Source organism: Macrobrachium rosenbergii, chromosome 58 (genome assembly GCF_040412425.1).
Source record: "Macrobrachium rosenbergii isolate ZJJX-2024 chromosome 58, ASM4041242v1, whole genome shotgun sequence".
Classification (NCBI taxonomy): Eukaryota; Metazoa; Arthropoda; class Malacostraca; order Decapoda; family Palaemonidae; genus Macrobrachium; species Macrobrachium rosenbergii.
Genome location: NC_089798.1, coordinates 19,764,796 through 19,779,183, shown reverse-complemented (window position 1 = coordinate 19,779,183; position 14,388 = coordinate 19,764,796).

The window sequence follows — 14,388 nt, the reverse complement described above, 5'->3', positions numbered from 1 at the left end:
TGATGAGCAAATATTCAGCAGAAAAGAATCAGGAGAAATATTTATGGCGGAGAAGAAGATAATCCCAAAATAACATTTCTCCATGAAGGAGCAGTTCTTATTTATAACATGAAAATAGTGAATAATTTATTCAACTGCTGTTGGAACCCCTCAGCATCGTAAGAAAAGTAATAAAAAGGGGAAAACGAAATAACACACAAGAAGGAACTGAGATGTTTCATGCACGATATTATCAGTAATACTACTTGGAATCCTCAGCAGAATTGCACCTGGAATCATTTTAAATTCTCAGGAAATCACTGAGAACAGTGCAAGAGGTTATCAATTGCAGCATCAAAAATAAGAAGTGATTGCGTTTCGAATCGTCTTAGATGATGCTGAAAGCAATCATCTTTGGTTCGGTGAAAAATATTCAGTGAATCATTCGGAAAGAACCAGAAATGATCTTTCTCTTAAAAACAATTCGAGGAAGTCTTCAAAGGTGACAGTTGGCCTTATTTAAAGAAGTCTGAGAAATGACCTGTGAGCCCATCCTGAATATTTGAAAATGGCCAGGGGTGGAGAAGATTCTTCAATATCAAAGTTAAAGTAAGGCATTGCTAGAGATACAGTGAGGAATTGTCAAATATGGTGCGGAATCATCTGTGATATTATAAGAAATTTTTTGAAGAATGGTATATGAAAATTCGTCTGGAAAAGTATGTTGACATTTCTGAGATACATATACAGTAAATTTTCCGGGTAGTGATTTTAGAATTATACAGCATATGCCGCCACCACAAAGGATTTCTATGGAATCTCCAGAGATATCATTCGAAATCATGTGGAAAGTTTGTAGAATCTTCTAATGTTGTTAGGAAAATGGTTAAGGATAGTATTGGCACCCCGCCCCCCACCCCCAACGAAAAGTACAAATAAACTCTATTAATCTTTCAGAAGCCAAAAAAGACATTAACAACGAGTACCTAACATTTGGGATGCTCAAAGTATTCGGGTCACTGAAAGGAAGTTACTCCTAATTTCTCTAAATCACCATTTCTCTCCTATTTTATTTTTACTTGCTAATTTAGAATAAGTTATGTCCCTGTGGGTTCAGTCAATGTGATTTCTATATACATTAATCAAGATCCAGTTTCATCATTTGAACTATCGGTCACAAGTTACTAACTATAATTTTCTTAAACAACAGTCATTTTTTTTTTTTACATTTAGTTTGCTATAAGCGAACCACTGCTTTTTTTAACCTGACCCTTTCGAATTTCGAAGATGATGACGCTGTACCTGGAACATAACGATCAAAATGACCATCCATTGATTAATAAAACAGGAAAAACGGCTCCTGGACAACTGAAGAGTTGATTGTGTTTGAGAGGGGAAACGTGTTCTAGACTTTGCAGAAAGTAAGCCAGATGAAAACCTGCCCCGAATTGGAAGGATACGATTGTACACGAGGCTCTTCAGAATGGCTCAGCATAAACAGTACTCTATAGTAGTTCAAAGCAAGCTGGAAGAATCTCTCAAGGTTGCCTCAGAAGGTGTTTATTAAACACAGAAGATGCCATACAAAATATACATGTATGTATCCTAACTCAAACTTATCAGAAGACAATTTGAAACAGAACTACGCAAGTTTTTTGTTTGCCATATCAGCCACTGTCCTTTACGCAACTATGAGCTCGGTTCCCGGGGTAACGAAAAACACAATGCTGCTTATTTGCACCAGGTTTTTATTATATTACTGTTATATGAAAGTGATACTTCATAAATGATAGGTATGTAAATCATGTAAAATGATTCGTGTCTATTAGTGTGATAACACAGCAGATTTTCTAAAGGCCGTTTGGAGAAAGGAATAGATTTTTTCTTATCATTAAATCCTGGAAGTTGAAGTCTTGACGTCAGCAACAAAAAACTAAAGTGTCACTGAAAGAGCAAGAAGCTGTTCAATTTAGTGAGCAATCTCATTTCTATTGACTGTACACTCGTGTACATTAAGAAAACAACTGGACTGAGGTGGTTTGATGTCCTCTCCATTCAGTAACGGACTCCCGGAACAGTGACAGATCCAAATCATTCCACAAGCTGTGATGGCACAGAGAGCGTTAAATCTCTTTTGCCTAGTAACACACTGATAATCTAGCTTGAAATATATGCTGTTATAACCTGATGGAAGTTCCAGGTAACTCCGGACAGGTATGTAAGAAAATATTCAATATCACTTCCTTAGGCTATGTCATCTTCAGAACAGTTCGAACCACAAAATTCTGTGAAATATATCATAGAGAGAGAGTCATGATGCACCTGAGTTAGTGGACAAGCATCAAAGAAGCCTCCTCATTGCAAGAGCTCCCTCAGCAACAATAACAGTGACCTTGCCAGTTCACAATGGTGCTGATGGGTATGCTCTTACAACCTATGGAATGGAGATGACAGTCATCCAGGGGAATCAGATATCCTTTCTATTCTGATAATGAAATAATGAAACCAACACCAAGAAGACAAAGCTAACCAGTATTTGGTCATTCCAGGAGGAAACAGATACCAAAATTATTTTCTACGTCAAGTATCTTGAAAGCAAAGGTTTCAAATACTTTAGTCAAGAATCCTGGATAATGACATTTCTCATCCTGATGGAGTACACAAAATCTTGCTAGAATGTCACACTTCATATGAAACAGGTGATGGTGTACACTCACTCAAGCTCGTGCACAACACTGCTGTTGATACATGCACCACTGCATGCAATAATGCAAAAGAATTATTATGAACATGAAAACATTATAGGTGAGCGTTTAACCTTATCAGAAGAGCTTGACCTAATATTGGAAGCTTTCACCTGGCCCATTTATGAACAGACTCATATGCGGTAATCAAGACAACAGACTGTACTGAAGAATTTTGGGTGCTACTTTGGCTTGTATTAATATAATTAATATAATTTGTCGACCACACAACATAGAAATGGGCGTATATAATACTTTGATCCCCGAGGGGGTAGTACTGAACACTGCGTCCCAAGGAGCCTCCGCCATGTTTAGTTTTAGCACCTCGGAGCAGGTGACGCATAGATAACAAGCCAAAGTAGCAGCGAATTTTGAGAGTGCATCAATTCCTCGAAGTAAAAGAACTCTCCATTAGAGCAAATGAAGACGGTAGATTGTTAAGTGGCCATATGGAAACAATAACAATCGCATGTTCGAGATCCTGGCATCCAGAACCCAGAGTAATACTGAATTAAATCAGCCGATGTAGAAAAGAAACGGTCAGTGTGGTACAAGGAATCATTCGAAACAACATTTAGAAATATCTTGAGATATCTCGAGAAATCATCCCCGATAGTCAAGAAATTGTCAAGGAAGAGGCGTGGAATGGTTTAAAATGGTGTTTGGAATCATCTAACCAGTCTGAGTAACCATCTAAATGAGTATTTAGAAATAGCCTACTCTTTATAGTTATGAAATTACCAAGGAAGATGGGTAGAATGATCCTCGATACCACTGAGATACCATTAAGGCTGTAGTGTGGAATTATTCAATCTTTTTTTAACACGACGTGTTTTATATAATCCGAGGTAATCCGAAAAAAAAAAAAACACTGAGACAGAAATAAATGACGAAGGGTGAAGTGTGAAACGATCAGAGGTAAGATTAGTCACCAAAGACGGTTCACGGAATTATCTGATTTCCTGTTAGATCTCGTTAAGAATGGAATGTGAAATACTTTTGAGATTACATAAACAACAATGAAGGGAGATAGACAGGTAGAATTTCTTGATATTTTATAAGAAATCGACAGGTTATTTGCGATAACTGAAAGACTACGTAAAAGCGTTATTTTTTTATACGAAAATCACGAGTGATGTGATACTGAATCGTTAGTTAGAGATAAATTGGAAATCTGCAGGGATGAAGTGGAAGCATCACGCAGTATTGATTGTACACATTTCGTAACCGAAGGTCGGAGCGCTACAGCTGCTCTACTGACAAATACTTCATTGGAAGTGACATCCCTTTGGGTTATGTGAGACTATATGGATTACAAGGTATGTGTGGAAAAGTTGATTCATATGTATGCATTATTAGTTATTGTTACCATTCTGTGTGGAATTTGTACGGCGACGACGGTAAATGGCTCTGCAAGTAATTGAAAATAAATTTACCTAAAAAATGATTAATAAGTGAAAATCTACATTTATGTATATGAGCAAAAACTGTATTTTGAAACAGTACAAGTAAAAAAAAAATTTATTTTTTTCAAAATACAGGTTTTGCTCATATACATAATCGTAGATTTTCACTTATGATTTCTGGTCTCATTACAGTGATGTACCATAGATAAAAAACGATTACATACATGTGTCAAATGGCAGCCCTGCACAACTGGAAATGACAGTAATGCCATAAATTTATGAACACAGTATATTTGTCACAATCTGGTGCAGGATCCGAACTGACTTTTGTAAGGGAAACATAGATCGTATTTAACACTTTTACCTCTTTTGACGCTCTTCTGTCGGTTCTCGCGCGGCCCAGCACATAAAAAAACAACACATCTGCTCAGTAATTGTCCCAATTTGCAAGCCGTAAGGTCATACCACAAAAGGAACAAGAAAGAAAGATGATATTTCCCAGCAAAGGCCGGAGATTACGGACAACATGAGTATCATAGGTGAGACTTCCCAAGGGAGCTGCAGGAATAATTGTGAGGCTGAGAATAACCAGGTATTTTTGTAAGACGCTCTGGAGTCGTCGTTTAAAATGTTTCCGAGAACAAATTAGATTTTCTTGATGCGTAGGCTTGATAAAGGGAAAATGTCTTCACGTCAGTGTAAAATCCAAGATAAGGTTAGTGTGGGTGTTGCCATTTACGCCTTAACCACTGAACTCTTGGAAATTAACGTGGAAATGCAATAGAAAGCGAACCATACCTGTTCCGGAAGATGACTCTTCAATCTTGACACGGCCTTTCAAATCTTTCCCCGCAAGGGATTCTGCAAGAGACTAGATTTGCCCGTTTCCTGTTCGTTTGCGAATATTCAACCTAAGAGCTTAGAGTTGAATTGCTGATAAGAATCGATATGATCAGCTGATTTATCTGCGTTTGTCATGTATATATTTTTATCTTTTTTCAGTTCATTGATAGCAACCATAAATCTTTTGGGGACGTTTGCGTCCCCAAAAGATTTATGGTTGCTATCAATGAACTGAAAAAGATAAAAATATACATATGACAAAAGCAGATAAATCAGGTGCTCTTGTCGTTTTAAACAAAAATGAATATATAGAAAAAATGGATAATCTCATGGGTGATGATAGCACATATAAAGATTTAAATAAGAACCCGTTAGACAATGTGAACAGTGGTTTCAATAGGAAAGTGAAAAACCTGTTAAAAGGTAACGAAAATCTTATAAAGAAGTTGTGTGTGACCCCTCCATCGCTACCGTACATGTACGGCACAATTAAAACCCATAAAACAAACTTTCCTGCCAGGCCAATTATCAGTTCAGTTGGTTCCGCATCTCCCAATCTAGCGAAGTACCTTGTGGATATTCTCAACCCACTGGTAGGTACTATCTCAAATGCTAATAGCACGAATAATGTGGACCTGATAAATAAACTAAATAGTGTACAGATTAATAGTGAATCCAGGCTTGTGAGTTTCGATGTAGTACCACTTTTCACAAAGGTGCCAATTGATGATCTGATGGAGTTTTTATCGGAATTATTAGAGAACACACAGCTGGATGTCCTATTTTCTAAAAGCACTTTAATTGAACTGATTAAATTATGTGTGAAAGAATGTAAATTTGAATTTAATGGTAAATTTTACTCACAAAATTTTGGTATGGCAACGGGAAACCCTCTATCCCCAGTGTTAAGTAACTTATATATGGAATTTTTTGAAAAGAAAATATTAAACAACATAATTCCATACAATGTAACATGGTTTAGTTATGTTGACGACATAATTTGTGTATGGCCAGGGAACGAAGATGTAAATAACTTTTTTGCCAAGTTAAATCAATTAATACCATCAATTAAATTCACTATGGAGATGGAAAATGATGGGTGCTTACCTTTTTTGGGTGTCCTCATACGAAGAAATAGTAATGGGTTTAAATATAGTGTGTATAGAAAACCCACTAATATTTCTTCCTATGTGCATTTCTATTCTGGACAAAGCAATAAGGTTAAAAAATCAGTGTTCTCATCTATGTTTTTAAGAGCATTACGGGTACTGTATGTAGCCCTGAATGTATTGATGAGGAAATAGATAAAATTAGGGATGCAGGCAAGAAATTGAAATATCCTGACAGTGTATTAAACAGTGCATTTCAAGCGGCAATAAAGACTATGTATCAAAACTAAAAAGAACCTTACAACACAAAAAATTTGCTTGTACTGCCTTATAATAATAATATGAAAAATATCCCCCCATCTTCTTAATAATTTTGGTGTTAATGTCGCATTTAAGAACAATAAAACAATGAAACATGTACTTATCAAGAACTCCCCTGACAGTACTGAAGGGTGTGTCTATAAAATTCCTTGTAAGTCTTATGACAACTTTTATATTGGCCAAACGGGTAAAGCACTGGAAAAGAGAATAGAACAGCATAAGCAATGTGTGAGATATGCACAAGGGAACAGTGGTATTTTTTGTACATGTTAGTGAGAACAATCATGCTATCAACTGGGAAGGGGCAAAAAGGATTGTACATTCTAATAACACACTGGAAAGAAATATCATTGAATCTAGATTTATAAAAGAAAGTTACAGCCATAATATGAATATCAGTCAAGGGATGTATAAACTTGATCCTTTAATATCAAAAGAAATTTGTAAATTGTTTAAATTTTAAGGTAGGCCGTAGAGATGTGTGAAAATAAGATTATCATATTTGTCAACACAGTACGGGGCAGCAGTGCTTATGACTTTTCCAAACTCTGCCTCCCTGACACCTGTCAGGTATGGATCTGTTGTCGCCTATGGTCGATATGTTTATCAGTATTGTCCCTTGAGAGTATGTTGTGATTTTTAGCCAAATGAGTTTTGAAGGCCACTCCTACCTTGACACCGGCCTCTGGGTGGATATGTAGTCTCTAACCGTTGTGTATGTTCGTCAGTACTGCTCCTGTAGTATATATATTTGTGACTTCTAATACTCTGTATCAGTCCTTCGTCAATGACTTGGAAATAAAGTCGAAACTGGTCAGGACCTACACCCGGCCTCTTATTTTTCACCTGTGGTAATGTGTGATATATATATATATATATATATATATATATATATATATATATATATATATATATATATATATATATATATATATATATATATATATATATATATATATATATATATATATATATATATATTGCTTGAAGTATTGATAAATACTTCTCTCCTCGCCCTGTTTCCTTTTGGAAGACAGTCTGAGACCAAGGGGACAAACCCTCTGCCCCTCCTTGTTGTTCCAGTTTAAAAAGGACAACAGATTAATCAGGGTCCAAAGCACTTTTCCATTACCCTCCTCCTGCACCTCGCTAAAGCGTCATTCTAAATTTACTTTTATGATCTCTGGCCGAAGATCTTCTATTCCAGATTAACACCTTGTCCCTGGGAGACAGAAGCAGAGGTCTAACGGCCTCCGCATACCAGTGAGCTCCCTCACCTGACATGCCCAAGGCACTGGAAGGCGGCAAGTTGAGGAGGGCATAAAAGGCCGAGACAGAGGTCAAGTAAGAGCAGGACCACTTAGTAGGTCCTGAGCGAGAGAGGCTCACGCAGGACACGTTAGAGGAAGTACATCATTTGTGGCTTCCCCCAAAAGCTCCTTTGTTCTGACCAGGAGCCTCCTTATCCAAGCCTCTCTGAGTGTAAATACGAATTCCTATTGGACAGAGGCTTTATTGAAGCTGATGTACAATTCCGCCACTCAGCATTGAAGGTAAAGTCTGGGTAGAAGGTTCTTCGGTCCATTCTTTGTTCTTTTTCTCATTTCCGTTCCGTTCCTTTCAATGTGCTAAGACCTGTTGATTCATTGTCGATATAAATCATCAGAATTTATCACTAAATTGCCTGATCATAATTTAACGCCACCCTCCTTGAGTCTTCGGCAATTTAATTTTGTACAGTTAGATTTTGTTCTACTTTATCGAAGAGCCTTCTACCCTTTCTCCACGTTTACAGAAGTCCGTCAATACCGCTGTATCTTCCGTCTGCTCCACTATGTCCACAGCCAACAATCAAGTCCTCAAGCATGTTATGGTTTTGCACCCCCAGTTATTGAACTCTTGTGTCAGTTAACAGTCCTAAGTATTGATTGCATCATTGTTTGGCACTCCAGTTAGCTAATTCTTGTGTCAGTTAATACCTTAAGTGCCAAGAGCCAGTGTGAGTGGCTTTGTGTAATTTACCCCTCTGATTAAATGTAAATACATGTAATTAATTGAGATCTAGAATTTCTCTACTGAGTCTTTTCTCAAATTGAAATTTCTTTTAAATTATCATTTTCTTGTTTTGTGAGTGTTGATCCCCAGTCAGAATCAGACGACGCCAAGGTAAGAGTAGTAGATCAATCAACATTATATATATATATATATATATATATATATATATATATATATATATATATATATATATATATATATATTCTTAAGATGCTTCACTATGGGGGTTGGATGAAGAAAAGGCAGTGCGGGAGTTGCTGCCACATCCGTGCTTTACCTGATGAATCGTGGAAGAACGTCTTTCCAAAAACCTTCCATAACATTAGCTGCTTCACGCGCCTTAACAGAAAGCCCATCAGCAGCCTATCGAGTCATCCTACTGTACTCTATCTCGAATTTCCTGAACATTAAGGCCCTTCCCTTCCAATACCTCTCTCATCCTTCTATCCAGCACTTTCTAGGTCCTTTTTTTTTCCTCCTTCTCCCTTCCAAATTACACATTCTTTCCACCAACACATCGTCCTTCATTTTTTCTGCATGACTAAATCACCGCAAGACACTCTGATTCATCCTTTCACCTACAATAACCTTTTATACCATTCTATGTATCATCACATTTCGCACATTTTCCGTTCTTCTTACGCCACACGTACCACAACAAACAGTTCACCTCGACAACAGCTTCAACAGTTTTTCTGTCATTCACATTAGGCATCTTCGCTCTTCGCCTCACTTCCATAAAGGCTTTCCGAGATACTGCAAGTCTCTGTCTCTCTTCTCCCATTCCCACATCATCCCTCATATTTATTTCCAAATCTGAACGTTAATCTCACTAAGTGGAATCTTAGCTTAGACTAAAAATTTCTGAATGTATGGCACTAAAAAACTTCAAGAGACAGCGAGAGTAGGAGACAAATTCACAAGAATGATCTGCTTCATGAGTAAAATATTATTTACACAAGGTCACAGTCAGAGCAAAGTAATATAATGACTACGGATGGTGGAGAGATACTAAGATGCACCCTCTCTCCACTGAAAGCACACCGAGATATAACCTTAATATTTCCCCAAACAGCTTGCTACATTTTTATGAGACAGTTTGAGCACATCTTAGGGTTTGTAAGAATGCCAATAAACGTCAATTTTACATATGCAGTATGTTTTATATAAAACATAAAACGACAAATTGCATTAAGTTTTAAGTCATATGAGGGCGTTCTTGATCCGTAGCTGGTCAAACCATCATGAATTATGTTACTCCAGCAATCAGTGGGCTGGACGTATGGTGAGTGACAGTGATGACATGGTGTCCAGTGCCCATAGTCTGAAATTGTTAAAAGGCTGGGGGTGGGGGGGTGATCTCCCATTTAGTGGCCCATCTTACAGTTAACCTGATGGAGGGCTGAAGTCTTCAGGCACCTTAAGCAGTCACTACCCGCTCCATACCCATGTCTTACCTAACGCCTCCTAATGACTTTTGAAGTCCTCTCTCGGTGTAGGCTAATCTCTCTCATTGCAATGAAAGTGTGATCCGGTAGGTGGGTAGTGCCGTCAGTACACCTCACGCAGTGCACTATGGGAATTATTAAATGGTGTTTGCAGAGTCAATAGGACCTCTAACTACATTCACATTTCAGCCTATTACTTTAACTCCATTCCCGCCTCCTTTCTTCATTCTTGCTGTCCAACACCTTTAGCCTAACTGTTGCTTCATAGCGCATCTGTGGGGTTTTCTATCAGTTCCATTTTTAGAACCTTTTACTTCATTTCCTTTATTTTATGGATCTCTTTATCTTGCTGCCCAACCACTCAACGATGAATGACCGAAAGCTCCCCAGTACTTGGTTTGACAGCCTAGATTTCATAAATCATCAGTCACAGTGAAAATGTCCAAGTGTTCCAGCAAAGGACCTTGACAGCGAAAGTTGATATAGAAAGGAGAAGAGAAAAAATGGGAAATTTCGATTTTTTCCAAAGTTCTTAATTTATAGTGACATTGTATGGTAGGAAAGTGTTTACAAGTGTATATTTTATTCTACTGTGTTCAGTGTTCACTCGTATAGTGAATAATTGTGAATTAGTATGCCTCATAGTTATAAACAAAGAAGAACAGGGATCACCTATGAGACGGTCATAGATATGGCAGGAACTGATGCGAACGCTGATTAAACTAATCCGAAAGAAGTACACAAAAGCAGTGCAAGTAATGGAGCCGCAAGGGGGAAAGCCTTGCGTACGCAGAGATGTGGACAGATTCCATATGAGGTCAGTAATCACGACTTCAGAGACCAAATCACTTTGAAGAGCGATCTTCGTTTATTTCCTGTTGGAAACTGGATTTGGAAATCTCTCCTTAATTGTTTTTTTTTATGAAATAATTGTTGACTGCAATGTCTTAATGGACTCTTTTAATTAGTATTTGGCTTTTTAATGTTTTTCGTTTTGAGTTTAAGAGTGACTGGAATGATTAGATGTGTTTTTGAAGCAGGCTTTCGATGAAATTATTTTTCTACTGTAAATTCTAGAGCTTGTCGAAGCTGAGGGGATTAAAAAGTGAATGAAAGGTAAAACGTCCTTGGTTTGGTAACGAAGAATAATTTATTATGTGCATTGTGTTTACTATAAGGGCCGTAGCCAGAGGGGTCAGGGGACTTGGCCAACTTCCCCCCACCCCTCACCTCCAGCACAAGGTCCACTTTTTGACCGAGAAATTATCTGGATTTATTTTCGCGCTTTTTAGACAAATATGAAAAAGTTTTATTCTTTTACTTTTTCATAATATTGAAGTTCAACTGCTAAGAGAGATTTTGCTGTGTCTTATCTCTTTTCATTTTTGTTCCGTTTTCTGTTTGACTTTATTATTGGAAGTTGATCAAACATCTTGGGCATTATGATGTCATGCTTGTCATAGTTTGATGTCTTTTTCTCATCAGGGAATTCAAAAAGTTATCAGTCAGTTACCCCTGTATGTATGAAAATTAATGTCCACGAAAATACACTGAACTTTAGTTAAAGTAAAGATCCAAATTAAATGGAAAACGACCTCCTCTAACAAGCCTGACTACGGGCCTGCCAGGAACAATTTTCTCTAGCGTTTTTATGTACTTGGAACCACTCCATAAGTCTTCTTCTTACCTATTCTTAAAGTAAAGAGAATATGGCCAGTAGTATAAGCAAAATGAAAAAATGGATGCACTTTTTGATTTTGCAATACGCGACTATTGGATTCTTCCCGTGTGGGTCTCATGGAAAACTTTGTGAGTGTATTTTACCCTGTACTTTGACGTGTGTGTGTGTGTGTGTTTGTGTGTGTGTGTGTGTGTGTGAGAGCAGGTTGGCAGAAGTATCTTACACAATATACATTGAAGACTTTCTGTGTATTGATTTATACCATCACCAGCCACTTCCTGACTCTCGCCTCATCTGGAAAGGTTCCCACAACAATATCGGGAAACGCAGTCGCTGAAGGTCATTTCCAGGAAAGTACAGTACACTACAGTACCCGGAAAAGGAAAATAAAATCCTGTTCAGACACTTCCTTTGAAAAATGTTGGCGGCTCTCTCTCTCTCTCTCCACAGGCAATATATATAGGTACCGGGAAAGGCCGCCGCAACAGCCATGTTGGGCTGGAATGACACAGCATTCACGGCCCTCACACACACTCAGCCTCTTTTGGAATGGAGGGAAATAAATATATATATATATATATATATATATATATATATATATATATATATATATATATATATAAATATACACACACACACACACACACACATATATATATATATATATATATATATATATATATATATATATATATATATATATATATATATATATATATAGTGTGGAAATAATAAACACATGAACATCATTTCACAGAAAAATAAATTTCTGACAGTATATATACACACACATGTATATATATATATATATATATATATATATATATATATATATATATATATATATATATATATATATATTATTTGTCACAAACATGCATGCGATTGTTTTATATTCTTCAGTATTAAGCCGTATACATATATATATATATATATATATATATATATATATGTATATATATAGTGTTATATTTACATATATATATAATATTATATATACATATATATATATGTATATATATACATATATATATATATATATATATATATATATATATATATATATATATATATATATATATATATATATATATATATATATATATATATATATATATATATTTATATATATATATAATACTGAAGAATAATATATATACAATCACATGCATGTTTGTATTTAAATACTGAATATATATATATATATATATATATATATATATATATATATATATATATATATATATATATATATATATATATATATATAAATACGTATATATATATGTGTGTGTGTGTGTATACTGTCAGAAATTTATTTTTCTGTGAAATGATGTTTATGTGTTTATTATTTCCACATTATATATATATTATTATTATATATATATATATATATATATATATATATATATATATATATATATATATATATATATATATATATATATATATATATTTCTATTGAAGTCAGTGGCATTGTTCACAGATACTATTTTCATATTAAGACTATGAATCAATTTATACTGCTTTTTCTCTTTTGGCAAGCTTCACCGAAATAAGCAAAATTTATTTGGGTTTCTTTCCATTTACTTTTTATTTTTCTAGTCGAATGACTGTTTCTTCGCCTCTCTTGGTGGCTTCATCAGGACTGGATTATAAATAGACATACACAGTTTTTATTGCTGCATGCGGACGTTTGAATTTCTAACATTACATCATTGGGGTGCTGAATTTCTATTGATTGGCAGGTCTTGTTCTCTCGCCTGCTGTCTGGTTGGCAGCATGGGTATTCCTGGTGCTCTGAAGGATGTGTCTTATGCCAAGGCTTGTATCCAACGGTGTGGGCAAGGGTGTGATTCCCTTCTCTGGCAAACAGTCTTGATTGTTGATCTGCTATTTGCAGTCTGTGGAACCGGGCTTTTCTATGTGCAATATCTGTGCTTTCTAATAATTCTTCTAATGTTGGCTTACGGTTGTGGTCGTCTACGTAGCGTTGAAATATTGCTCCTCGGTTGTAGTGAGCTTGCAATCTCTTACGTAGAATGGTAGTGGTGCGGACTGTGTAGTAACTGCTGAGGGGTCGACACGCCCCTTTGTTACATATAAGTTTATATACTACGTTAGTCAATTCCCACATCTCTCTACGGGTGTCCGTGCTACCTCGCATTACGAGGGTGCTGACTAGTTTTGGGTGGCAGTAGACATGTTTGGAAATACTCTTGTCAGGATTGGTAGGTGTTGTACCGATGTCAATTATTCTCTTCGTGGCCTTGACCTCATCCTTGAACTGGCTGTGATATGCTGCTTTATAATACAGTATGATGTTTCTCGGTGAGGTAGGCATCGTTACAGGTGTGCTGGCACACAAATCCAACTGTTTTCATATGCAACCTTCTATTAGATTGCTGTCATATTCATTATTAGTTAGGAGCTGCCTAACACGTTCGAGCTCTCGTGAATAGCTTTCCATGTGGAACAGTGCGTAATTGCAATTCTCACGTATGCGGTTTGCACATAGAGTATGTCAGTGTCAGGGCACACCCCACGGGTGTCAAGGCACCGACCCACATTAGGTGCCTTCTGGTACATTTACATCCAAGAAGGGAAGTCGGCCTTCGACATCATATTAAATAGTGGAGTTTAGGCTAGAGTTCCTCTCCAGGGCATATGGTAGGCACATGGCTCCGTCATTACCTATGGCAATGAAGATATCTATCTATGAGGCATATATCTTCGGTTTCAGCTGGGAATTGAAGGTTCTTTCCTCGACATCTGCCATGTATATATTGGCAAATAGGCTGT